General features: G+C 44.4%; 1 protein-coding gene across 1 annotated transcript in view; it reads left to right on the top strand.

Moving 5' to 3' along the window:
* Positions 1 to 27,983, top strand: part of XRRA1 (X-ray radiation resistance associated 1) — a 299,935-nt gene that overhangs the window by 154,118 nt on the left and 117,834 nt on the right. The window lies entirely within an intron of this gene.

Here is a 27,983-nt window from a genome sequence, read left to right on the forward strand (position 1 = left end):
GTCACCCTCCCAGGGAACTGCCGAAGGCCCAGACTTGGTTGAGTGACTTCCTAGAGACGCTGGGGCTCACTGATTGCTGGCGCTTGCTTCACCCGGGGCAGTTGCAATATACCTATCATTCTGGTGCTCATGGTAGTCTCTCGAGGTTGGATCATATATTGCTGCCCTCGGCCCAAGCATCCCTCATACGGGAAGTTAAACATCTGGCAAGGGGTATCTCGGACCATTCTCCGCTTTGGCTGGTGGTTGATGCACGGCAGGGTTCGGCGGGCCGAGTGGCTCCGATTAACCCCTGGTATTTGAAGGACCCCAGGGTCAGGGCTGAGCTGGTTAAAACACACGATTGTTATTTTGCGGAAAATGTGGGATCTGTTTCCTCCCCAAGTTTACTTTGGGAAGCATATAAGACTGTCATTCGTGGCCAGGCCCTGAGGTACTGGGTTTTTAGGAACCGGTACCGAACCGGTAACCCAGCGGTGCCAGGGGATCAACACACCAAAGACCTCGGGTTCTCCTGAGTCAGACCCACAGAAACTTCAGAGTCTTCTAGGTGAAGTCAAAGATTAGTTTATTGGCTGCAACCAAGGTGACAGGGTCCTAGAAGTACAATGCCAGTATATTCAGGAGACTGCACACTTTCACAAAGTTAGGCTTCTCTTCTTATACATAACATTTGCCCTTTGGCGAAACATTCATTGGGTGAGCGGTATTTCATTTATGGTTACTGATTACAAAAGAAAGCAGAGTCATGATGACATGTACATATTTCACGTTGTGATGCCCATAACAAATCATCCGGCAAGGCCCAACATTTCATCAGATATCGCTGGACCCCTAATAAAAAATGGTCACCTCCCCACCATAAAATAAATGAGGAAAAGGAAAGAAGAAAGATGTGAGCGAGATATGGCAGGTGTGCGTGCTGAAATGGCTTTATGGCCGGTTGGGCCTAGATACTATCTTGCTTGGTCACTGGGAGGGAACTGACCTAACGAGCTCGGCCTGGGGCAATGGTTCTAACTTGTACTGGGGTCAGGAAGAAGTCGATTAAGGAGTACGTGTCCTTGTGGAATCAAATTCGACTGGATTAAGGCCTATGAAAAGGGCAACATGCAATTAAGGGTTCAGAAGGTAAATGACGATTTCGAGGTGAAATTGTCACTCGAATATACTGAAAATACATGTGCTTGATGTACTCGTCATTTCCGGTCTTTTGATACCAAATTCGTCCTATTTCGACGAAGTTTTTATTCTCGAGTCCGGTACTGTTACGGATCCATATTTTTCAGAACCACAGACCCTCCTTTTGCCCTTACATAGGCAATTAATCTATCCTTATGTTAATCTGAGTCCAGATCTATATTCCTAAAGTCATTGAGGTGTTGCTGCAACATCATTCTAGTGCTGAGTTTGTGTCTTGACACAGGCTTCCTTACACATGATGTAGCACAGAGGCCACATATTGCAGGAGCACACTGTATGCATAGACAGAACAGGAAAAGAATGGCTAAGACCATCCCAATGACAATCAGAATTTTCCATCCCCAGGCAGATATCAGTCCCCAGAGCCATCCCATTAATGACCAATCTCCGTTATCCACATGAATAGATTCGGAAATCTTATGTAGTTTGGAGATGGCCCCGTACACTGTTGGAGCATTATCTGGAATGAAAATGCAACAACTGGACTGGATCAATTTGCATACTCCACCCCGGTCCGCAAGTATTACATCTAAAGCGACCCGGTTCTGAAGGGTCATCAGTCGATCCGACTGGAGCTCAGCAGTCAGGTTACTAAGGGCACCGGCAGTCTCGATCACAGTGGATTCGACTACCCTTGTCAATTGCCTTATGTTTCTGCTGTTAACCATGGCTCCCCAGAACGGCAGAATACCCATTGCAAAGTCACCAAATTCTTGACCCGCAGTGTCTTCTTTACTCAAAACACCTCGGACTGTCCTTGTCCGATGGTAATCCGCCGCTGCTGTGTAGGTGGGAGGTAACAGGAATGAAACAAAACATGAGCCCGAGAAGTCAGGGGGCAACCATGTATAGGCTCTATCGTGACAGATGAAATAAGTACCCTTTGCGGCTAAAAAAGGCGGGGGAAGTCTGAGATCCAAAAACATACGTTTCTGTGCAGACACTCTTCCCTAGCTGAGCTCTGGAATTCCTACCAATACCTTGCAGACACAGGTGCCCTTGATGGGGCACGATCCAGATAGGGGACGATCTCTTAGCTTGCTGTTTCTCACTTAGTGTAGTGCCATATCCGGTCACATTCCAACCTACATATGCAAGTATCTCATCGTCGGGGGTATCTTCGTAAGAAGTCACTTCCTTGATCATGTCAACTATACCCTTCACTAGGGCGCTAGTCTTGAGGTTGTCTTTTACAGAACGTAGGGGTTGGATTTCTCGTGCATATATGAACATTGTCCTATATGCCCATACTGACCCATTGTGACTAAATGGCAGGACCAAATAGGGGATACCTCTGTCCGTGGTGTGGGGCATGAGACCACACACCCAACAGTTGGTTGTGTTCATTACAAGTTGGTGTTGGTGTAATAGCTGAACGAAGGAGTTATTAATGAACTCTAATCTCCTATTTGATTCGTGGTCAGGCAAAGAGTGGAAAGAATGAGAGGAAACAGTAGGGGGAGGTATGGGTGATGTAGTAGGCGTGAATGTCATATGAGAAGAGAATAAAAAATAGCTTATCAAAAACACCATTACGCTAAATATCATAAAAATACACATCATTATAAAAATTTTCTTTCTCATTGTTTTCAAAAGTCTCTGCTTAAAGCTCATTTGTCTGGCAGTTCTCTCCACATCAGGAAACTCCATCCTCTCTAAGGTGCTGCCCGCGGCGGTAGGTTGTTTCTGCTAAGGGATGCTTCCGTCAGTCTAGGGTGGCTCCCTTCGACCAACTGGAACCAGCAACCTATTGTTGTCAGCTGCACCCAAAAGTCTTTAGTCAACCGCGACCCTAGCAGCGGAACCCGGATGGCGGTTCAAAAAAACAAAAATAAGCAAGTTACCTAGATGGGAGAATCTGCATTTTCAAAATAGCATTTTGGAAGGAAAAAATTCATTATTTTATTAGTCCACAGGTTTTTCTCTCGGATCAAAAATAAATCACTTTTCCTTTAGTCTGTTTTTCTCGGTCGGAAATTATAGCGTCTTTTCCCGAGTGCTGTCTGGTCCGGAAATAGTAGCTCAGGTTCCACAGAGTTCAATTGTTCTGATGGCGGCGTAGTTTCTTGAAAAATGTTCTTACTGTCACAATCACGTTTAGCTTCTTTTACGCGTTCATCAATTGTGCGCTTTGAGTCAGTGCCTCCTGTCCGGACCCATTGGTCATGTGGCAGAGGGAAAGGTATTTTCTTACAATGGATCCCGTGGACCCAATTGGCCTTCCCCTCCACCTTAATAGTTGACCTTGTAGACAGGAGGACGAGGTGAGGTCCGGTCCATCTGGGCTGGTCGTTTCTTGTTCTCTGGAAATTCTTGACCAACACCCAGGTGCCGGGGTCAATGGAGTGACCCGGTGTCTCGGAAACCGGAGGCAAGGTGTTGTGGACCTGTTGATATAAAACACGCAATTTAGCCGTCAATTCATACAGATAGTCGAGCAAAATTGGGTGTTGCAGCTCGCTAAACTTCGTGGGCCTAGGCACTCCCCATATGTTGGCTGGCCGACCAAAGACTATTTCATAGGGGCTGAGTTTCATTCGCGAATGCACAGTCATTCTGGTGGATAGGAGTGCTAAGGGTAGAGCGTCGGGCCATTTAAGACCCGTGCTCGCTTGGACTTTGGCCAATTTAAGTTTAAGCGTGCCATTGTAACATTCCACTAATCCAGCTGATTGGGGGTGATTTGCAGCGTGGAACTTCTGACTAATGCCTAGCCCTTCACACACTCGTTTCATCACACAACCCACAAATTCACTTCCGTTGTCCGACCAGACCATTCTAGGCATTCCGAACCTGGGGAAGAACTCTTTCACAAGGGCTTTCGCTGTGGACAAGGCAGTATTGTCCCTTAGGGGATAGGCTTCTACCCATCTTGAGAAGGCGCAAACAACCACGAGCACATATTTTAAGTTGTTGCACCTCTCCATGTGTATGAAATCTAGCTGCAAAACCTCGAACGGATACGTAGGAGGTGCGAAATGACCAGCTGGAGTTGGGGTTCCCCTACCAGGATTGTGTTTCAGACATACCATGCAATTCTTGACAACATTCTCTGCACACTTGGGGATCCCTGAATTCTTCCACACTGGGGCCAATAACTCGCAAATCCCTTTCGCGCTGATATGGGCCATCCCATGAGCCATTGTAACCACTGCAGGCACATACGCATCGGGTAACAACCATCTTTGTTGCTCTGTCGATTCAATCCAACAACCATTTACATCCATTCTCCCTGTACTTTCTTTCCACATGCTTAACTCTTTCTCCGTGGCCTCAGCTTGGATGGACTTCACACTCTCTATTGTGTCTTCACATATTCCAACATCGCCAGTCCATCTTTCTGGGCTCGCAACATACATTCGGCTCATCACATTCTTTGCCGTTTCTTTAGCAGTTTCATCAGCAAATGCATTTCCACGACCAACATCATCGATCACTTTCTTGTGTGCACTACATTTCACAACTGCTACTTTCAGGGGCAACGTCAGTGATTCAAGAAGCTCATTCACCAACTGACCGTGCTGAATCTTAGCTCCATGCGAAGTCAGGAACCCACGTTCTCTCCACAATCGTCCAAAACTGTGAGCCACTCCAAAAGCATACTGACTGTCGGTATAGACAGTCACTTTCATTCCTTTTGATAACACACATGCTCTCGTAAGTGCCACGAGTTCGGCGGCTTGAGCCGAACCATGTGGTATTCGCGCAGTTTCAACGATTGTGTGCAAAGTTGTGACAGCATACGCTGTAGTCACGTTACCGTTTGGGAGTTTAAAGCATGAACCATCCACCCATAATGTACCATCACATTCGGCGAGAGGAGTGTCGGATAGATCAACTCTCCCTTTGGTCTCCTCCTCCGTCCTGAGGAAACAATCGTGCTTTTCTGAAGCATCTGATTCCTCAGCAATTGGTAACAATGTGGCTATGTTCAGGGTACTGCATCTTTTGATGTGCACATGGCTTGCTAGTAGCGTCAATTCGTAACTGGACAGTCGAGCACTAGTTAAGTGTTGTGTCTTGGTCCTATTTAACAATGTGTCTACTGCATGCGGGACCATCACGATTAGTGTATTATTCATTACTAGGCCTGCAGACTGTCGAATAGAAACAGCTGCTGCTGCTGTGGCCCTTAGACAACTTGGCAAAGCTCGTGCTACCGGATCCAAAGTTGACGAAAAATAGGCGCATGGCCGTTGTCTATCTCCGTGTAACTGAGTCAGCACAGACAATGCACAGCCCTCCTTCTCGTGGACATATAATGTGAAGGGCTTACTGTAGTTGGGGTTACCTAACACAGGGGCCGAACATAATGCTGTGCGTAATTCGAGAAAACTTTTCTGACACTCGTCGGACCAAGGAATGGGATTGGGTGTATTTGTACACGTTAGTGCCAATAAGGGTTTGGCTAATAACGAAAAATTTGGAATCCACTGTCTACAGTACGATGTAATGCCCAAGAAAGCGCGTACTTCTCTCTGTGTTCTTGGCACATTCAATTTAGCTATTGCCTGAATTCTTTCTGGGGTCAGTTTCCTTCCCTCCTTCGATAAGAGATGACCTAAGTAGGTCACTTCTTGTCGGCAATATTGGAGCTTGGAAAGTGACACCTTGTGATGTAGATCACATAGATGACGCAGTAGTGCCAATGTGGCCAGTGTACATATTTTCTCAGTATCCGCGGCTATGAGCAAATCGTCCACATACTGTACGAGAGTGGAACCTTTGGGCAAAACCATTGCGTCAAGCTGACTTTTCAGAGCTTGACTGTATATTGAGGGGCTCTCACAGTAGCCTTGAGGAGCGCGTTTAAAGCGGAAACTGCGACCACCTAAACTAAAGGAAAAAATATCCCTGCTCTCCTCAGCAATCGGGATACTGAAGAAAGCATTCTTCAGGTCAATCACCGAAAACCATGATGCGGAGGCTGGAATCATAGTCAATAATGTTGTAATGTCGGGGACAACTGGGAATTGTGGCACCACTATCTTATTTACTTCCCTAAGATCAATCACGAATCTATACACAGGTGGCTGAGAAGGGTCAGTTCGTTTTAAAACAGGCAGAACAGGACTATTGCAAACATTGCCTCGTGTTTCTTCAATTACGTCTTTCTCAATCAACTCGTAAACAATCGCTAGCAAAGCTTTTTCGCCCTCATTGGATATTCTGTATTGGGGAATTCGTGGCATTTTGACATTCGACTTCAATGTTACAACGTATGGTGGAATTTCTAAAAGACCCACATCATTCGGACCAGTAGCCCAAAGAATATCTGGAAGAAGTGTCAATTCTGTTGGAAGCGTATTTCTCGACAAATACATGGGAGAAACCACTTTCTTACCTAAAGTCAGTTGTACTCCTGAGGGAGAACAGTACAAAGTCGCATACAATCTTTTTAGCAAATCTAATCCTAGCAAATTTTCACCACAACCTGTTGTCAAAATAAGGGGTGCTTCGAATTCACAAGGACCAACAGAAAGAGATAAAGGGTCAGAAATCGGATTTCTAACCGGGGCGCCAGAAAAACCTACGGAAACGTTCATTTCGCCAGACAAAGGTGCGCCAGGGAGTTTGGAGTGCATAATAGAACTCTTTGTAGCACCAGTATCCAACAGAAAAGGTTCTGACACACCCGATGTAATCACCTCAACGTAAGGTCCACTCTGATCTACTGGAACTGAAACAACTCCCTCTCTTCGTCTAAGGCTGTCCTAGCAATCGTTATTCTCCCACTGCTCATTTTCTGTGTAATACTCATCGACGTAGTATTGAGCTGTCCTGTCAGATACGTTATTTTGCTGGTCAAACCTGTTCATAGAGTTTTGTGGTGGAAGGGGACGTGCGTCCTGAGGGGTGTTTCCACGCCCTCTACCTCTAGGCGCTTGCTGACTACCACGACCTCGTATACCAGAAAACTCGTTCGTACGTTGCGGCAGGGCAGGACAGTCATACTTGTAATGCCCTTCTTGTTTGCAGTATAAACACTGATTGGGACCTACGCGGTTTTCATTGTAATCGAATCTCTGCAAGTTTCTCTGCGGTTGCTGAAAAGTGGTCCGGTAGTGATTCGGACCATTATTATTTTTATTACCACCACCACGTGGAGGATATGCTTGCTGTAGCAAAACCTTCGTTTTGAGTTCTCTAGTTTTCTTCTCTACTTTATCTTTCTCATCCTTGTCTCTATTCTCATAGTATTGTGCGGTAGCTAATATCTGGGCTGAAGATGAGACTGCCCAAGAGCTTTCTGAATCTTTCAATTTTCTACACAAGTCTGGAAGCAGATTGTGCACAAATTTATCGACGAACAATCTCTGACCACCTTCTGTAGTCATATCTTGACCGCTGTGGTCAAGGAATGTTTCTTCAAATCTGGTGAAGAAATCTGACACAGTTTCTTCTTTCTTTTGCTTGCATGCAGATAACTTATCCCAATTTACACGTATCGCAGGCATTATTGTCTTCATGTAATCTACTATCCTACCAGGTAATTCCGCTATCAGGGGCTCAGGCTTGGCACCACCAACTTGTCGTGCATCTGCAACAGTAATATTAGCCCACGTGTCACCTAATTCCTGGTCATGATCTTCATGACGAATTTTTCCCCATAAAGGCTGTGGAACGACGTTCCCGAATAACATATCGATATCGGCTAAATTCATAATGCATGATCCAGCAGTTTGCGACAATTCTTTATAGTACCCTGCAGGATTTTTACGCGGATCTGGTAGTGTTTGTTTGAGTGCTAAAACTTCAGCTCGCTTCCATGGAACATGTACCCATACTCGGTGAAAGTGGGGCAGGACAGGTGGGACAGCTGTCGCGTCACCCTCTCTCCATTGTGGGGGTACTTCTCTCATAGGGTATTGTCGTGCCTTTTTCCTACTAGATGCACTAGATTCTGGTGGTGACCCATAACTACTCCCCTTACTTCGATGTGATAATAGCATTTCAACTGCTTCTTCCACATCGGGACCTACAATCATACCCAGACTAAAATGAAACCTTATACGACACATCTCTTGTGGGAGGCAATCCTGATCATTGTCTTCTAAATCTTCGCAAAGAAAAACACACATCTGTTCGAACACATATCTCTGTGTCGCTGTTTCCCATTGATGGAAAACTTCCATGACAGACTGTAAATCATATTTTGCAGTGTCCATGACCCATTTCCGAGCTAAATTATTCAGGGAATCTCTCTCTTGATAATCGGGCAGTTGACTTCGCAACTGTCTTTTTCCTATGTTAGGGGTCGTAGCAGGCGACCCGAAAAGTGGTAAAAGAAGATTAGTAACAGTACTGGCCATTTTCTGCCGAAAGGAAGGTGAAACGGAAGAACAAACAGATGAAAGAACGGGGTGAGGTAAAGCGGATGCAGAGATGACAGAAGAGGTATGAGGAATAATCATAGAAGGGGCATTTGTAGAAAGTACAGTAGGCAAGATCGTAGAAAACACAGGACCAACAGAATTGGCCGGTGGGCCTAGAGAAGGCTGCACCGAAGAAGTAGGAGCCAGTTGAAGAACAGCTGGTGGGTGCTGTGGAAAAGCCAGAGGCGCAGCTTGTGCAACTAAAGGTTGCGGGGGTGCGGTAGCATTCTGCGCATAGGGCGGTGGCGAGGTTAACAATTGCGACATTAATTGGTCTTTTTCACGCTCTTTTACTGTCCCTTGCTGAAGAGACGGCAAAACTGGATAACATTTATCTATTGCCATTTTACGTTGCCTGTGCAATTGTTCATTTATCTGCTCTTCCTCATTATCTTTAAACTGCACGGCAGCTTGTATTACTGAAAGTCCCTCTTCTCTCTTATTTTTCTTAGCTAATTTAATCTCTTTTTGTTTGGCTTCTTTGCGCCATATGCGGAAAGAGTCAAACATCGCCGGCCGGGCTTTCTTTTTGAAGAGTTTAACTTCAAGGTTGTCTAAGATTTCAGAATCAAAGCTACCATATTGGGGCCATTTTAAAACACCGTCTTTCCTAGTGTATTTAATCCATACCTCGTTGTAAACGATGGGGCCTACCCCATGTTTAACGTATAGCTCGTAAGTCGGAGTTCCAACTGGAGGAACCGGACATGAGTCCTCCAAACGGGAGTCCCTATTATTATTACCAAGACAAAACAAATTCCCGAGTCTAAGACTAGGCATCCTTTCTCTCTAGTCTAGTTCCAAAACTTCAAAGGAGTTATCGATTAAGATATTGCTCGTGAAAACACGAATCCTTCGGTTATGGTACTTGCAAGAACCAATAAAAACCTTTATATATCTCTAAGATATCACAAAGTAAGTCCAACTAAGGACTAGGAGACGCTCCACTTATACTTAACTGAAAATTATCGATGGCTTCACCAGAAGACTCGTCTCACCGTTTCGCTCTACCGAAAATGTCAAGGGTCCAACATCAGTGCGATAGCCAGGGCAGCAGTCCTTGTAGCCGTCGGGAAGCGGGGAACCTCGCAGTAAAGACCTTCGGACCACATCGACATGCAGGGGTCGATGAGGTGGTGGGCCCTCCTCCGGAATTTTCACACGAAGCTCCTCACGATCTTCAGGCTGATTGGTACCACTGGAATCGCTCCAACGCTGGGCGCCAAATGAGGTACTGGGTTTTTAGGAACCGGTACCGAACCGGTAACCCAGCGGTGCCAGGGGATCAACACACCAAAGACCTCGGGTTCTCCTGAGTCAGACCCACAGAAACTTCAGAGTCTTCTAGGTGAAGTCAAAGATTAGTTTATTGGCTGCAACCAAGGTGACAGGGTCCTAGAAGTACAATGCCAGTATATTCAGGAGACTGCACACTTTTACAAAGTTAGGCTTCTCTTCTTATACATAACATTTGCCCTTTGGCGAAACATTCCTTGGGTGAGCGGTATTTCATTTATGGTTACTGATTACAAAAGAAAGCAGAGTCATGATGACATGTACATATTTCACGTTGTGATGCCCATAACAAATCATCCGGCAAGGCCCAACATTTCATCAGATATCGCTGGACCCCTAATAAAAAATGGTCACCTCCCCACCATAAAATAAATGAGGAAAAGGAAAGAAGAAAGATGTGAGCGAGATATGGCAGGTGTGCGTGCTGAAATGGCTTTATGGCCGGTTGGGCCTAGATACTATCTTGCTTGGTCACTGGGAGGGAACTGACCTAACGAGCTCGGCCTGGGGCAATGGTTCTAACTTGTACTGGGGTCAGGAAGAAGTCGATTAAGGAGTACGTGTCCTTGTGGAATCAAATTCGACTGGATTAAGGCCTATGAAAAGGGCAACATGCAATTAAGGGTTCAGAAGGTAAATGACGATTTCGAGGTGAAATTGTCACTCGAATATACTGAAAATACATGTGCTTGATGTACTCGTCATTTCCGGTCTTTTGATACCAAATTCGTCCTATTTCGACGAAGTTTTTATTCTCGAGTCCGGTACTGTTACGGATCCATATTTTTCAGAACCACAGCCCTCTCGTTGATTGGTAGCGTGAAGTTGGCCAACCGTGCTGAGATGGTTCGCCTTGAGGGGGAGGTCACAGCCCTGGAGGGGTGCTTGGAATCTGAGGTCACCGCTGAGGGGTTACATCTATTGGAGTTGAAACAACATGAATACAGGGCTCTGGTCACGGAAGCTGCTAAGGAAATGGGAAGGGAACAGCAGGGCCGCCTGTATGACGTGGGTGATAAGGCGGGGAAATTACTTGCTTGGCTGGATAAGAGGGAGAATGCAAGTCGTGTCGTCCCTGTGATTGTTGCGGAGAATGGAGAGTGTTGTACTGACCCTGCTGATATTGTCACATGTTTTGCCGATTACTTCCGCGAGGTGTACTCCCAGGTGTCTGATCGCTCTGAGCAGGACTCCCACCTGCTATTGCGGGATATTGCACTTCCCCGATTGCCTGATATTGATAGGGATGCTCTGGATGCGCCGCCTACTGTGGACGAGATTGCCGCTGCTGTCCGTTCGGTCCGATCCGGCAAGGCCTCGGGCCCTAATGGGCTCCCCATTGAGCTATATAAACTACGCCCGGACACGCTAGCTCCACATCTGCGCTCTATGTTTCTCGAGTCTTTGGAGGTGGGTTCTCTCCCACCAGACCAGAGACTGGCCACTATAGTCGTCATTCACAAAGATGGTAAACCTCGGGATCGCTGTGCCTCTTTTAGACCCATCTCGTTGATTAATGCGGAGCCTAAAATCTTGGCCAGGCTGCTGGCGACACGTTTGGCGACCGTCCTTGGGGACCTGGTTCACCCTGATCAATCCGGCTTTATACCGCATCGCAACACGGCGCTTAACCTCCGAAGGTTGCATGGCGTCTTGGCACGAGCCGAGACGCTACGTGAGCCCGCCATCTTGGCGTCCTTGGACGCTACGATGGCGTTTGATACGATTGAATGGCCGTATTTGTGGGCGGTTCATGCCAAGTTTGGTTTCGGTCCGGAGTTTGTTCGGTGGGTCAAGTTGCTTTACGCCGGTCCCATGGCTCAGGTGGTGGTCAATGGTCGGGTCTCTGCACCTTTTGCACTGGGCAGGGGTACGCGACAGGGCTGTCCCCTGTCCCCCTTGTTGTTTGCTCTCGCCTTGGAACCGCTGGCGGCCTGGTTGAGGTGGGAGCCGTCCCTGAAGGGCATTAGATGGAATTCGGAGTTTGAGGACCGTGTATCTCTCTATGCTGATGATATTCTGCTGTATCTCACATCTCCCCGTAAATCCCTCATTGTACTGTTCGATGTCTTAACGTCCTTTAGCAAAAACTCGGGTCTTGTCATCAATTGGTCGAAGTCCTGTGTATACGTCCTGTCGGGAGACGCCCCTCTTCTGCCAAGTGGTTGTCCTATCGCGATTGTGAGGGATGGATTTAAATACCTGGGCATTTTTATCACTCTGAAACCTGAACTGCGGTTTGACCGGAACTTGCTGCCTCCTCTTCAGCGCCTTCGGGCAGATGTTGTCGCCTGGGGGAAACTCCCTCTCTCTCCCCTAGGTAGAGCGGCATTGTTTAAGATGATGTCACTGCCCCGCTTCCTCTACGCATTGCAAAACACACTTGACGTTGTCACGGCTAAATATTTCCGTGAGGTTGAGAGTTTACAGAGACAACTGGTGTGGGGGGGTAGGCCCCGGATCGCCATAGCTAAACTGTCGCTCCCGTGGTACGACGGTGGAATTGCTTTGCCTGATATCCGTCGCTATTATTGGGCGTCTCAATTGGGGGCAATAAATCATTGCATGTATGGCCCTTTGCCGAATCCAGCCTTCGAGATGGACAAATGGTTGTTACCGGGGGTGACTATAATAGAGCCCTCTACTCGAAAATCACCCCTCGAAACGTAACGGGCCCCACTAGGACGGCTGTCCAGGTGTGGAGACAGGCTTCCATGGCGCTTGGGTGGACTAATAAATTGACTCGTGCCACCCCACTGTATGCATCCGATAGACTTGGCTCTCTCTGGCAGTCGAAGGGGTTTGATAGGTGGGACTTGATAGGTATCAGCAGGATTGATGATGTTTGGACTAAGGGGAGAATGAAGACGTTTGAGGAATTGAAAACCGAGTTCGCTCTGAGCGATCGCGAATTTTTTCGCTATGCGCAGGTCCGCCACGCGGTGCTCTCGGTCTTCCCTTCGGGTGTGGAGATTCCGGAGTCGTCCCCGCTTGAGGACAGGGTACTAGACGGACATGTTCCTGATAGTACGATTTCGCTTATTTATAAAAAATTGATCAACTCCAGGTCTGATCTCCTGTTTCGCCTTAGAGAGGTCTGGATTGGTGATGGGCTGGAGCTGGACGACGAGGACTGGCAGGCGGCGATCTCCTCCCCTGAAGAGGTGGCCATCCAGGCGCGCCTTCGATTTGTGCAACTTAAAATCCTGCATAGAGTGTATGTGACTGGTCCCCGTTTGGTACACATGGGCTTTTCTGTGGATGGTTTGTGTCGGCGTGGATGCGGTCTCCTGGGCACCTTTTTACATATCATTTGGGAGTGCCCTGAGATAGTGCGATTCTGGACCAGTGTGCACGAGGTGATGAGTGAGGTTACGGGGGTGCGATCGATGCCGGAGGCTAGGAGATGCTTGCTGAATGTATGGGAACCGAACGACTACTCCGTATCGCAGCTTCTGTCATGTATTCCTATAGGTTCTGAATCAATCCCCCTATTCCTGACCCTATTCTGGTTAAACTAACTATCAAGTTAACTAACAGTCAGCCCATGAGGCAAGAAAAGCCCCCATGATGCAGATACCGTTATCTGACGCAGTCACACTACGGCACAGGAACGTGTTATCTGATTAGGTGATAACGCTTGAGATCTAATTAGACAAGCGACATTCCTCCAGCCCCTGATAAGGCATACGACGTTCTCATAACAAATCAAACCTATGACAACCTGGAAAATCCGTGCGGCCATTGTTTTGATTTCACAGAGAACTTCAGTAAAAGAATGTGCTAACGGGCAAGTCGTATGACATCTTTATTGACGTATCTATGTCCATCCTTACGTCAATCTCGGCACCTTTAAGGTATAAATATTGCCGATCTTGCCCTATGCAAAGACACGCGTGGTGACGAGACGGAGCAGCCATACTTGCCGAAGCCCAGAAGCAGAGCAGACCCCGCTGGCAGCAGCCCCGCCTTCCTGACGCGCTGAGAGACGCGCTGCTATCTCCTACCGAGAGACCCAGCACCGGCGCTTTCGGGCAGCCCTCGCAGGCAGCCTGGAATATCGAGAGCAGAGAAAGAGATACCATTCCTCATTCATCCTAACTTCCAGGTACAGAACTGAATAACCCCTCACAGAGAATTCTTTAGTTATTCACTTGGCAAAAACAAACTTAACTTAAACTGTAACTTTCTATTCCCGCCCACGCATTAGACTTAGGTCAGGTACACGGGGTAGGCGTATTTAGAAACACCAGTTGAGTACGTTTAGTCAAATGTATATGTGTATGTAAATATATTTTAATCATTTTAAACATCATATGGCTCAGAAACCATATCAATGTTTTTACAGTATTATTTTATACTATTGCTTTTAATGTATGCACTTTACTTAACTATAAGTATTGCAATAATATCGATCCATTTCTCTTGTATGAGAAAAGAGACTGATCAATAAATAACATCTTTTATTGAACACGCCCGTCTCTTCCTTTTCTCTACAATCTGATGAGACTAAGAATGCACGTACTGACTGAGTAAAATAATTGCCTTGTGCTCACACGACTCTGGAGATACACTCTTGATTAGGGGAGAGCAAAGTTGTCATGTTCTATGGTTGTCAGAAACTAAATCCCTTCTTGTCTAATCAGGGGAGTTCATTCTTTCCTGAACATTCGAGAAAGTTTCTAGCGAACTCTGAGCTACGCTGGCAAACCCAAAACTTAAGTCTAGTATCGACAGTAGTAGACCTAGTTAACGTCTGGCCTAGGCCTTTACTGCTGTAGGTATTATTCCAATGCGCAGAGCCTATTGGGAAGATAGGAACTACACTACATGGCGCCCAACGCGTTTGGAAAGGGCGATAAAACTAACGTAAGACATTTAGAGTAACTCAGTCGTGCTTTCTCACTCAGACCCCTTTTCCCAAATACTCCAAAGACGTCTGGAGTGGGTGAAAGGTAATATCCTCCAAAACCTCGCAGGAGGAAACTCCTATGTAAGGTTCTTGGTTTAGTCAACGTTGAAGGATACACTGTTCCAAAATATTGTGCATCTAATCTCTGTTTCCATAAAGAAACCTGATCTACAAACAAAAAGAATAACCTTTCTAACAGTAAAATGTCAGAAAGTGATGACGAAAGAGAGGCAGTTAGATTAGCAGCTGAAATAGTAGCAGCTGATACTGCAGCACTAGATGCGGACGGGGATATAATACTTATCCCGGTCGCCAAAAGGAAATCTATAACCTTAAAACTTATAGAAAATGGACTGACACCTAGAGGTGGCACAGTCATATTCGTAATTGAGGCACACGAATATCGGCAGACAGAGGTATACTATACATGGATACATTTTCCAGCAGCAAATGCTGTAACAAAGTACTTCCACTATTACAAAATAGAGGTTCCACCCGACATTTACACTCCTTTCGAGGAGGTGGAAGTACCACTCAAATTCCAAGAGCATTTGCTCTTATTTGATGGCGCCCTAATACATAATAATCACATCACCAGGCTCGGTCCTTTAGGTAGACCAGGAGCAACGTGGCCGGTCTTAGCCGGATACACACCACACCCAGACATCGAAGGAATGTCTACAGGAGAGCTGTTAATACAGCTAAAACAATTACTAAAAATTCATAGACAATTAGTCCAGTATGTAATGCGGACTTCAACAATTCAGCCAGCGATTAAACTTCCACAGCTGACCCCTCACCAGGGGAACACAAATAAAATCACACCACAGAACATCCAATCCTGCCTAGGTAAAGTTCCGGCTAAACGGGAACAGATACCATTCTGGTTGGCACAGAAAATCACCCAAATAGAGGCGGTGTTTCCTGACACCACCCCGCTAGAAAAACACAGGATTCTGACTATATGTCTCCCAATGGGAATCGCACCACACATAGAGGACTGTGACACTTGGGGTACAGTCTTTGCTTCAATCTACACAAAAACGCACGGTGTTCCATCCATTTCGGTAATACCAGATGTGCTAAAACAAATTCAAGATGAATACGGTCCAGAACCAGCTTTAACTCTTGGTATGAAATTACTGAAAGACTTCAAGCAGGTCTCGGCTATATTATTAGCCAATATAAAAGGTGAAGCAGCAAACGTGGCGATCCGCCAGAGGTTAAAAGAGACAGATATAGCAGACCAACCAGCTGAAATTGCCAGAATCATAGAAAAATCTTATGAAGAACTAGGTAGAGATAGTTTAGGTGGAATACCAGTAAAACCGCAACTGACTGAAAGTCCAGAAAAAATATTTTTTAATAATAATTCACCAAAAAAGAACTGGGATGGAAACAAACAATCCAATCCAAAAGAAAAGAAATTCCAGTCCCGAGGAAGGTCTCCTAGGCGAAGGGAGAAATCTCCGAACCAGAGACACAGGTCACCCCAGAGTGACCCCTCTGGGAAAAGATATAACCTTAGAAATAGGGATAATATTAAAAAACCTGATAGATATCAAGACATTGATACACGTCCCTCTCAATCTTTTCAGACTTCCTCGCAGAAATCGGAAAGAAGAGGACGATCAGAACAAAGAGAAGAGCACGCCAAGTCCAAAGACAAGGAACCTGCTCAACAAAAAAAGAAATTACAATTTCCAAAAAAGAAGGTAGCCAGTATCAAGGTAGTTAACAATGCCGAGAATACTGAGGACACAACTGAAAAACGGAGAGTGGGCTCAGACAATGCTAGACAGCGCAGCAGAAGTGAGCATAGCTCGCAAAGTCCTTATGAATCATCTGGAGACAGTGGACACGAATGAATATCTTCAAGTGGAAACTGCAAACACCAGGGTTAGCAAACCCCACAAGATATACGAGATAACATTACGTATAGAGGGAGATAAGACTAGGAAAATAAGGGGACTATTTTGGGATAACCTTTCCAAGGGTTATGACATCCTTCTAGCTGAAAAAGACTGGCCACCAGAGTTTGTCAGGGAGTGCCCTCATGGCGAAGAAGTAATTATGCCTGCCTTCTCGAATCAAATCCCGATTCATAAAAAATACACACATGCTAGAAAGTGGGCAGTGGCCTTAGCACCTGCTGTATATAAAAATCATGTAGGATGGGATGAGGATTCTCCTCCTCACAAAATCCAGTTAAAATCACAACCTACTGCACAAAGGCAGTACCCAATTAAGCAAGAAGCTAAAAAACAGGTAAATGAAATACTAGATCAGCTAGAATACCAGGGGGTGATTGAAACTTGCACCTCACAAATGAACAATCCTTTGTTTCCGGTCTCCAAACCAGACAACTCATATCGTCTAGTTTTGGATTACCGACACCTTAACACATGTTGCAAAACCTTTGCAGTGCAAAACTCACACAGTGCTGCACTAATGAATAACATAGTGCGCAAAAAATACAAAACAACCTTGGACATCTCCAATTGATTCTTTTGTCAAAACATAGCACCAGAGAGCAGATATTTAACTGCATTCTCAGTAAATGGCACTCAAAAGCAATTCTGTCGGTTAGCCCAGGGGTACAAGAACAGCCCGGGGGTATTCTCAGCGAGAGTAACAGAATTACTACAACTATATGATGATGAAGCATTATCTTATGTCGATGACATTTACTTAACAGACGATGACTTGGATACTCACTTGAAAAGAGTGAACACCATAATACTTGGGTTCGCAGCGGAGGGTTACAAATTCAACTTTAAAAAATCCAGAATTGCCCATCTGACAGTCCTATTCTTAGGATATGAGTTATCAAGTGAAGGCAAAAGCCTGGCTGACAATTTCCTAGAGAAATGTGCCGTAATCCAAGCTCCTAAAACACTAAAAAACCTACAGTCAATTCTAGGCTTCCTAAATTTCGGAAGAACATACATTGCAAATTACGCAGAAAGGGTCAAACCCCTTTATGATCTAATTAAACCAGACTTTAAAAGATCCAATTGGACTCAAACACACACAGAAATTTTGAGATCCTTACAAACAGACATGCTAATTAAAACAAAATTAGAAACACGTGATAACACACGCAATCTTGTGATTCGAGTCATCCCAGGGAGATGCGGATTCACATACCTAACCTCTAATGAGGGAGAAAAGGTACCAATTGCATTCAAATCACACTTGTACACAGAAGCTGAACAGAAATTCAGTAATACAGAAAAAATCATTCGTGCAGTTCAAACCGCAATAGCTAGAGAAAAAGAGATAGCTGACGGTAGACATATCACAGTCAGAACAGCAGAATCAGCCTTTGAGGCACTAACAACACCGTGTAATTTACCAACAACAACATTGAATCCGGAATGGATACAATGGGTGAATTCAATCACAACGGACAAAGTATACTACTACTTTGATCCAGAACTAGAAGAATTAAAAAATCTAAAATATGAAAAGACGTATCCTCTGCCAATCGACATTCTGCCTCTACGACATTACGCCTGTGTAATTATTTATTTATTTTTATTTATTATAAAGTTTTGTATAGCGCGAACAAGACCCGTAGGTATCAGAGCGCTTAACATGAGGTAGTAAAAGGAAACACGGTTACATATGTATACGTCGTTAGCAAGCAATCGCAGTGAGGTAGATGACATATAAATTCGTAACACATGTGACGTTAGCAAAAGTAAGTAAGCTATGATTAAATAAAATGCAAGACATGTATATATAACAAATATGAGGTAGCATGGTATAGGTTCATGTATGAGGTAGCATTGTATAGGTTCATGAAAGATATTGTTCTTCTGTTCAATCCAATCTCCATTCCTGTTGACTTTGGGTTGTTCCCATATCTTAGGATACATATTCCATTATAGTATTGTCTGAGCCTCCTATTTTGATAGCGTACATGATCTGTACTAAGGCAGTATTATAGCAGATCCAAGATCAGTGATCTTCATTAAGTAATGTATCTATTCATCAGCAGGCTCTTCACTTCCCGTTTGAATGTTACCAGATTCTGGATCTTCCTGATGTTTGGAGGGAGTGAGTTCCATATTCTGGGGGCCGCTCCTGAGAACGCTCTGTCATACGTTTTTTTCTTTCGGAAGAATGCTGGTCGTAGTAGCAGCTCCCCAGCACTCCTAGATGTTCGGTTGCCACCGGACAACTGAATTTTCTTTGTAAGATATCTTGGGGTGTTGTCGTGTAATGCTTTATGTGTGATACATGCTAGCTTCATTTGGATTCTTGCTTCATATGGTAGCCAGTTTAATGCTTTCAGGTGTGGGGATATATGGTCATATTTCCTAGTTCCGGTGATAAGTCTTGCTGCAGCGTTAAGGCAGGCTTTCAATGGACCTGTGGACATTTTTGGTAATCCAGCCAAGGTGGTGCACCCATATTCAATCCTCGAGATAACCAAGGATTGGATTGCCAATTTGAGGTCTGACTCTGTGATGAAAGGTTTCAATTTTCTTAGGTAGTTCAAGTGAAATCGGGCACTTTTCGCCATTGCGTTAATGTGGGCTTTCATGTCTAGATTCTCATCTAAGATGATTCCCAGTGATTTGGCTGAGTTGACAAGGGTAGGGGTACAGTTTAGCGCGGTCACGACTTTCATCCATTCCATTATTTCTATATTCCTCTTTGGTGGAGAGATTAATAGGAACTCTGTTTTATGTGCATTCAGCTTCAGGTGGTTTGCCATTAACCATTGAAGTGTCATTTTTAGTGTCTCATTCATTAATTCCAATTCTTTTATGGATCCAATCTTTACGTATATTTGCGTGTCGTCTGCATACATGTGATAGGATATTTGAGATTTTTGTAGAATTTCTGTGAGTGGCTCGACGTATAGGTTAAACAGATCTGGGGATAATGTCGATCCTTGAGGAACTCCAATTGTGGTAGGGCACGGAGGGGAGATTGATTGGTTAACCAGGAAGCGCTGTGTTCTGTTCTGTAAAAAGGACTCGAACCATTTCAGCACTGTTCCTGATATTCCCATCCTGTCCCGTAGCCTGGCCAGTAATGCTTCATGATTTACCGTATCAAATGCCGATGACAAGTCCAGGAGAATCAGTAAGCATGCTTGATTTTGGTCAAGGGCCTGTAATGCGTCATCAGTAATGTGGAGAATCGCTGTTTCAGTGCTGTGCCCTGCTCTGAATCCTGATTGGCATTCATCTAACAAGGAGAATTTGTTGATGTGTTGGCACAATTGGTTCTGCACACATTTCTCAGTCAACTTGGCCAGTAAAGGGATGTTGGTCACTGGGCGAAAGTTATTTGGATCTGATGTATCTGCTGTGGGTTTTTTGATTATGGGAACGACTTGACCTGTTTTTAGGCAGTCTGGAAGGATCCCTTGTGACAGTGACGCATTTATTATTTCGGTCCATATTGGAATCAAGATGTGATTGATTTCTTTTACGCATTTTGCAGGTAGAGGGTCTTGGTGGTGGTTGTTAGGTTTGATTCCTGAGAGCGTCTTGGCAATCGTGTGTTGGTCGTACAGTTCAAATGTTTCCCAGCTCGCCTTGTTTTTAGCCTTAGTGCAAACTGTTGTAGAGTTGGCATCGTTAGTAGCCCAAGGTTCGTTGGGAAGATTTAATGCCGAATTTTTAAGCTCTATTTCGAGTGCTTTGGCCTTTTCCATGAAAAATGTGGAGAAATCATCACAGCTTAGAGATGTTTTTGAATGTTCTTGCACTGTTTTGGCTAGTTTGTTTGATTGCTCCTTTAGGATTTCAAATAGTTTTCGTGGCCTGTTTTTGGCATTATCCAGTTCTTCTCTTATAAATTCCTTTTTTGAGTTGATGATTTTTTTATTATATTGTTTCCTTGTTTTTCTGAGGGCTTCCAGTTCCGGAGTTGATGGGTGTTGCCTCCATTTTCTTTCAGCCATTCTCAATTTGCGTCTATCTTCATTTAGTCCTTCGTTAAACCACGGGTTTTTTGTCTTTTCTGAGATTCGTTTCAATTTTAGTGGCATGGTGGTATTAACGATATTTTCGACAGTTGTTATGTAGTGTTCCGTCAGTTCGTTAACTGTTTCCATATCGTTGGGTGGCTTTAAGTCTCTTTCACAGCTTTTGACCAGTAGTTCCATATTTGTTTCTTTTGTGTCTCGAGTCCATTTTTTGGTCTTGACAGGTTGCCTGGTTCTACCTTTTCTCGTTGCAGGTATCATGAAAGTTATGGCGTGATGATCCGACCAGTCACATGGAGTTATGGAGTGGATTGTAGCAGCTTTGTTTCTTGAGATTATCCAGTCTAACGTCCCTCCTTTCGAATGTGTGGGCAGTGTGCACGCTTGAGTGAGGTTTAGTTCAGTGAGGAAACCTTTCAGCATGTTGATCAGTTTGTCATTGCAGTTCTCCCAATGCAGGTTGAAGTCGCCTAGGAATATGTTATTGGCCGCGTCATTCGAGTTGGCTGTTATGATCTCCATTAACTCTGCTATAAACTTTGTGTTATCTCCTGGTGGGTGGTAGAAAGTATGCAGGTTGCACCATTGAGTGTTGGGTGATCTTATGTTAAGACCAAGATACTCACATGATTCCAGCGGGTCGGCCTGAATTTGTTTAACCTCTATGTCAGATCGATGAATGCATGCTATCCCTCCCCCTAGCTTTCCGTGTCTATCCAGTCTGAGAACGTTGAATTGCGGTGGTATCAATAGATCCATGGTTGGGGATGAGGATTCCGTAAGCCAAGTTTCTGTAAGGATTGCCAGGTCGATGTCCTTGTTGAGGATGAGGTCCGCTATGTCCGATGCATGTTTGGTAGCTGATCGGCAGTTGAGTAATAGACAGGATAGGTGTTTTTCTTTTTTACTGGCGATCTCATTTTCCGCTTCGTTTGGTGTTAGCTGTATGTGCTGTAGATTGTGGGGGTTGGAAGTTCTCTCGTTTTTCCTCGCTGTTCTGTTAGCGTCTAGCGGGACTGTTTGGATTCTCTCTTCCTCCTTGTGGTCCGATAGGTCATATGTTCGGATTAAGGCCAATGTTTCCTCTTTAGATAGTGACTTCGCCCTGTCTGGTCGGTTGTCTCTCTGTATTAAACGCATGTTCGCCTCGATGCTCTTTCTGTGTGAGGACTGTACGAGATTTTGGATATCCGTGACTTTGGCGTCAATGTTCTCCGTCCTCTCTTCGATTTTTTCTATCGCCTGTACGGTATTCATAGTGGCTTGTGTTAGCTTGCTCACAAGTTTCTGAAGCTTGATAAAGTCCTTCTTGTTCTGGTGGGGTTTCTTTGGGGCGGCCGATCTGTACATCCGCTCAACTCTTCTCCTTTTTGGCACGAATCTTCGTTGCGCTGCCATTTTCTTTATCTTCTCTTTTTGATTGTCTATTCCATCTCCATTCGGTGCATCGTTGATGTTGGATAAGTTCTGAGTTGGTAGGATCGTGTTAGAGGTTGAGGGTCTGTGCGCCGCTGGTGTTGTATTAGCGTGAGGTGTGGGGAGGTTGCTGGAGTTAGATAGGTCCTGTGTTGTTGTGTGTTCGTTAGTTAATGTGGGTGTGTACGAAGTTGGTATGGTTCTGACGAGGGTTTGGGATGTAGGAAGGCTGATGTCTTCTGTCTCAACCAATTCCTGGTTGTTGGGTGGCGCTACCCTCACTGTCTCACCATCCTCAGTCTCATCCCACTCCTGGTTGTTAGGTGGCGCTACCCTCACTGCCAGTGTATGATCTGTTTGAGAGGTCTCATGGTTCGGGAATAGGGGCGATTCTTTTCTAAGGTGCTGATTTTGTTCTTTGTTTGTTTGAGAGGTAGGCCTCTCAGTTCTTCTAGTCGTGTTCTCTGGTAGAGGCCTTACTAGTCCAGTTACCTCTACCCGGGTAGTCGCTAGAGTTGATGCCGGCGTATGATGATGGCTCCTGGTTCTAATTGCGCCTCTGATTGTGGCCTCATGGGTGCCTGGCGTGTCTACTGGTGGGGTTAGGAGAGGTTGATTACTCGGGTCGTCCAATGCGTCTTTTATCGATGGGAAAGTCTTGGCAAATCTCTCTAGATCATGGTTTGCTGCTTGTATCAGCACTGTTCCGGATTTATATATCGTGATGTTAAGTTCGGCTCTGCATCTTTGTGATGGTGCGGTTGACATTTTTAATCCGTGAGGAATGTTTTTCGTAGTTTTTATGGTAAGCATCCTAGCGAAGGCATTGCGCCATTTAGCTGTTTTGGATGTATAGAATATGAGGTCATTCATTTTCGTACCAGTAGTTGCATTAAAGTATAGGTCTGCGAATATTATGTCCGGGTTTTTTCTCAGGTAGTCGTGTTTAAACTTCTTAGCTGCATTTTTAGTTAAGTTATTGGGGTATTTTATACTCTGGGCACTCAAGCCAGTAACTTCTGGGTATCTTTCGCTCATTTTTGCTCCGTTCTGCATTTGTTATGGTGTTTCTTTTTCAGTTTTATTCCAGGTAATCTATACAGACGGACATGCTCAACCCTCCGTTTGGGGAGAACATGCATACAACCCCACATGTGAGATTACAAAAGAAGTGTGGCGCGGAGGTAAACTAAGACCTCTATTAACAAAATCACACTCAGTAGAAACTAATTCAGAACTACAAACTGAAATAATAGCATTAAAAATGGCGCTAGATAATGCGGATCGCGAATTCCCGACACTTATAGTGTCAGATTCATATTACTGCGTCAAAGCATATAACAAGGATTTGCAGACATGGATTCAGAACGGTTACAAAGATGACACAGATGCACCAATAAAGCAGAAATTGCTCTGGGAACAAATAGCTCTTTTACAAAAAGAACTACCAAAGACTCACGTGACACACTCACTGAGTCATCAGCGTGATGGCGTTCACGTTGTAGGGAATTCATTGGCTGAAACAGCCGCAGCGGCAGCCACTAAATCGGCTCCCGTAGTTCGAAAAAAGCGTACATTAAAATACATTGACGGTGAAACAGTGCTGGCGGTGAAAACGTCATCAAAAGGCGACTGCTCAGCGTTACCGATCAACTATCCACTCAATTATACATACATAATCGATGCAAACTCCGTCCCTTTTGCTCGAATCCCTGGAGTGGGGGATAGAGTGATTCCAAACATGGACAGGAGAAGCTTGTTAATCGCAGACGCACATATGGGCGAGGGTCTCAGACACCTCAAACTGAAAGATTCTCTGGAAGAATTACAATCACGGTACTGGTGGCCAGGCATGAGCCTGCATTACACCATGTTTGTAAAAAACTGCCCAAACTGCAACAGAGATCGCAGTGGGGAGAGAAACAGTTTAATACCTCGTCGTATCAAGGCAGATAATATGACCAATAAAAAGCAGGGCTTGCGATTAACATATACAGGCTAGTTTCCACTTATAATGTAGATCACCAGCACTCGGCTGACGTCCGGACTGTTATACAAAGATTTGCGAGTCTAAATGGCATATACGCTAAGAGCATGCTACGTTCGACCATTGTTTTCACTCAAGCCCACCAGCCTGGGGGGAAACATGGCCGAATGAGCACAGTCCAGCGGGAATCTTCTCACTTCCTTCCTGAGGGTACGGGATAGTGTAAAGAAAAAACCAAGGCAGAAAGCAATCTATAATGGAAAGGATATTAGGTTCGGGAGCTGGGTGGGTCAAACATCTAATAAGTGTCCAACGTAGTCTAAATAACTTGCCAAGAAATTCTCTGAAGGGATTCAGTCCGTACGAATTATTATTTGGAACTAGAATGATTATCTCTGACCTCGACAGTCAGACTTCAGTGGTTAAAGAAAAAAGCTTTGATGTCAAAGACCGTTTGGCTATTTTGCAGGACTTAAACAAAACAAGAAAAGACCTGATCAACATACAGTTGAAACAACAGCCAACAACCACTGAAGAATCACCACCTGTCCCAGCAAGACCTGTCTGGATTCCAAAAGTCGGGGATCTAGTCAGGGAGAAGATCGCGGTAAAGAAGGAATTTGGGCCTTCTTACAGAAAAGCAGTTCCTGTCTTGTCTGTCAACGGGACAAGATCAGTTGTACTACCGCCACTTGCTGGTAAAAAGGAGAACCGAGTTGTATCCATCGACCTGGTAAAACCACAACATGTGGCCGATAACAAACAGTAGGCCAAGTGGACTCCCAATAAGTAGCAGAACACCAAGGTTTGCTACCAGTACAGAGGTCCTAACAAAGAGGCTCATCACATTCGAAACGCCTACAGAAGAACAACAAGGACTATGCAACAATGCAATAGAACTCAGACCTCTGAAAACCCAAATAAAAACATTTAGCAGAGACACACCAATCTATAATGAAGTACCAGGTGACAATTCAAGAAACAAAAATACTGAACCAATTGGAACAATTGACAGAACTGCATCCGGCTACTTCATCAACTTCGATGATTCCTCTGAAAGCCTCAGTGAATCAAAGACACAGCCATCATCAAAATCCTTTAAAGACAAAGCTAAGGAACTTTTGAACCAACTGAAAGAAACATATCTGATTTCTCCATGGATTGAATTTTGGGTGGGTTTTGGTGCATTTATCCTCATACTTTGGCTCATCATGGTATTAACTTTGGGACGCTTCATTGAGGGAAAATATGCTAAAATGGACACAGCAAGTCAGAACATCAACTTGGTCCTCAAACCACACACATCTTCCCACGTCGAGAAAAGAGAACTTTCTTCAGCCAACTTCACAGCCAATCCTATACCTGGTGGGGTAGCCTGGGACAACACTGACTATGAAATTTATGGTCCGGTCGAGATCCTGAAATATCCACACCAAATCAAGATCTCCTTGAGTGACTTTGCAAAACCAAACTCATTTGCTGATGATTGGGACTTCGAAAGCATTAATAACATGATATCTGACTTAGTAATGTCTGCTAAATTTACAAAACATGATTATTTGCAAGGTTCTACAAATTATGATAGTATGTATTGCTATAACCACTATGGTAACCATTTTTTACATAAATCTGCACAACCTAGAAATGTTTTAAATTATAATCAATGGGAACATTGTGCAACACCTCCAAAAGGGAGCTCAAGAACCGTTTACGACAAATATTCATATTTTTCAGGTTTTAACACAAGTAATGCTGAAACATTCTATTTTAAATTGTCAAACAAGACAGGGATGAAAACCATGATAACCAACACAAAGTTGATATATTCAGATTCATTCTTCGAAGAAATGAATACTTTAGGATTTAATTATTGGGACAAAAATGTTGATTTGAAAAGTGTTTGGGGTACAAAAGAATGGCAAGTACAGGGTTTAGAAGCTTTGTTTAGAGCTTGCATGATCCCAGAACAAATGATATTTTTAAATGACACTGTTCAACAAACCACCTGTCTTGGCCTAGCCAAAATCAAAGATTTAAATAAACCGTCTATTCCAAAGCCAACAATGTTTAGCAATAGCTCTGATACGGATGAAGAGATAGACGTAAACCATATATTAAACAAAAACAGAACACATCCTGATTGGAAACAATGGTTAATCTGGCCCACAGATACAAATAACTGTCAAGACAGATTCCTGAATAAAACACAGGGGTTCAAAATGACCAGGCCAGACCCTAGATATCCCCAAAGACATCACCCAGGGATAATAACAACCTACAGTGTGGGCAAATTATGCCTTCAGTGGCTACAAACTTCCACACTGCCTGAAATTAAGCAACACCTAACTTTACTTACTGATGGTGCTGACTTGCGTGATTTCATAATGGGACCACGCAAACAGCGTCAAAAGCGTTTCATAGCAGCCTCTGTATATGCAGCATACAATGAGGCCTGGAAGGTTAATCAAATTGAAACAGCAGAGAGAATACGGGAAATTGACCGTATTAATTTGGAAAAATCACTTTCTGTAGTGGACAATGGGTTAATGACTCTGTCCTCCAGAATTTTTTCATTGGACAGCATTGTGTCTTCAGCAATCGATATATTATCGCAAGACTTACTGTTATTACAACATGGTCAGTCACAATTGCGTTCTATTGTACAGCTTGGCTGGACGTTACAAAATCTGCGTTCAGGCTACGTGCCTTGGCGTTTAATCAACACAACGTCACTATTCCAAATCTTTAACCTTACTGATAGACAAATCGGTATGGCGCAAAAGGGTGCTGATTATACAATCTTGAGCATTGAAAAACTAGAAAGATTACCAATGACAATGTCAGAACGACCTGTCAGTGAATGGATAATCCACGGAATCATAAATATTCCAATCTCAACCTTCAGGTTTCAATACTGCCAAAAATATATACAGGCTGGCATGTACGAGAAATTGGGGAAGGGGTACCTTAAAACAACTTGGAACCTGCCCTATTCACATGCATGTGTCAGTAATAAAGGACAGAAAGTGTTTCTTAGTGGCAACAATTGTGCTATGTCACTAAGCGGCACGCTTCTGTGTAACGGAATTAGTTTGCATGGAGCCTGTGAAGGGAATTCATACAACCTTTCATGTCACCAGCAAGGCGCACCTGCAACTGAAATAGAACCATTCTTTCAAAGACTCTATAATGGGAGTTACATTCTTATTGTAGACCGCAAATGTTGTAGTCTTATGCCCGGGACTCCTTATCTAGTCACTACGACTGCGAAGGTCAAGTGCTGTGGACGTTCTTTGTTCCCCAGCTCCTTTCCAGACAGGGAGGCAAGGGCATGGCCCAATTTGAAAATTACTTCTATTCGAATAGATACTTTAAGCAGAATGAAAACAGTGCTTCTTCAGACGCCTACAAGGCTCTCGTCATCAAAAGAAACGTATGATCTACAAGTCGCAAGGACGACTGCAGAGATACATACATTATTATCAACTAATTCCCCCGTACATTTCGCGGAAATCCTAAGCGAAATCTTAAATATTTCTGATACCACTGGGGTCTCAAAGGTATTTAAGACAGTATTTTCGATGGCATTAACACCATTCAAAGCCATACTGGGTATTTTTCCAGATTTCGTCCATTCAATTTTTGGCGGACTACCCCTGATCCTGGGACTAATTGCAGGAATCCTATTCTTAGTCCTTATTTTTCGTTATGGCAACCCATGTCACAGATCAAACTCTCGCGACAATGGAAGAAACAATCCTAGCCATTGGATACCGGGACCGGATATCAAAAATCCTGGGACTCTCCCGGCTTAGAGACCTGAACATGACTTGGTTTCTA

This window comes from Lissotriton helveticus, chromosome 8, assembly GCF_964261635.1.
Source record: "Lissotriton helveticus chromosome 8, aLisHel1.1, whole genome shotgun sequence".
Lineage (NCBI taxonomy): Eukaryota > Metazoa > Chordata > Amphibia > Caudata > Salamandridae > Lissotriton > Lissotriton helveticus.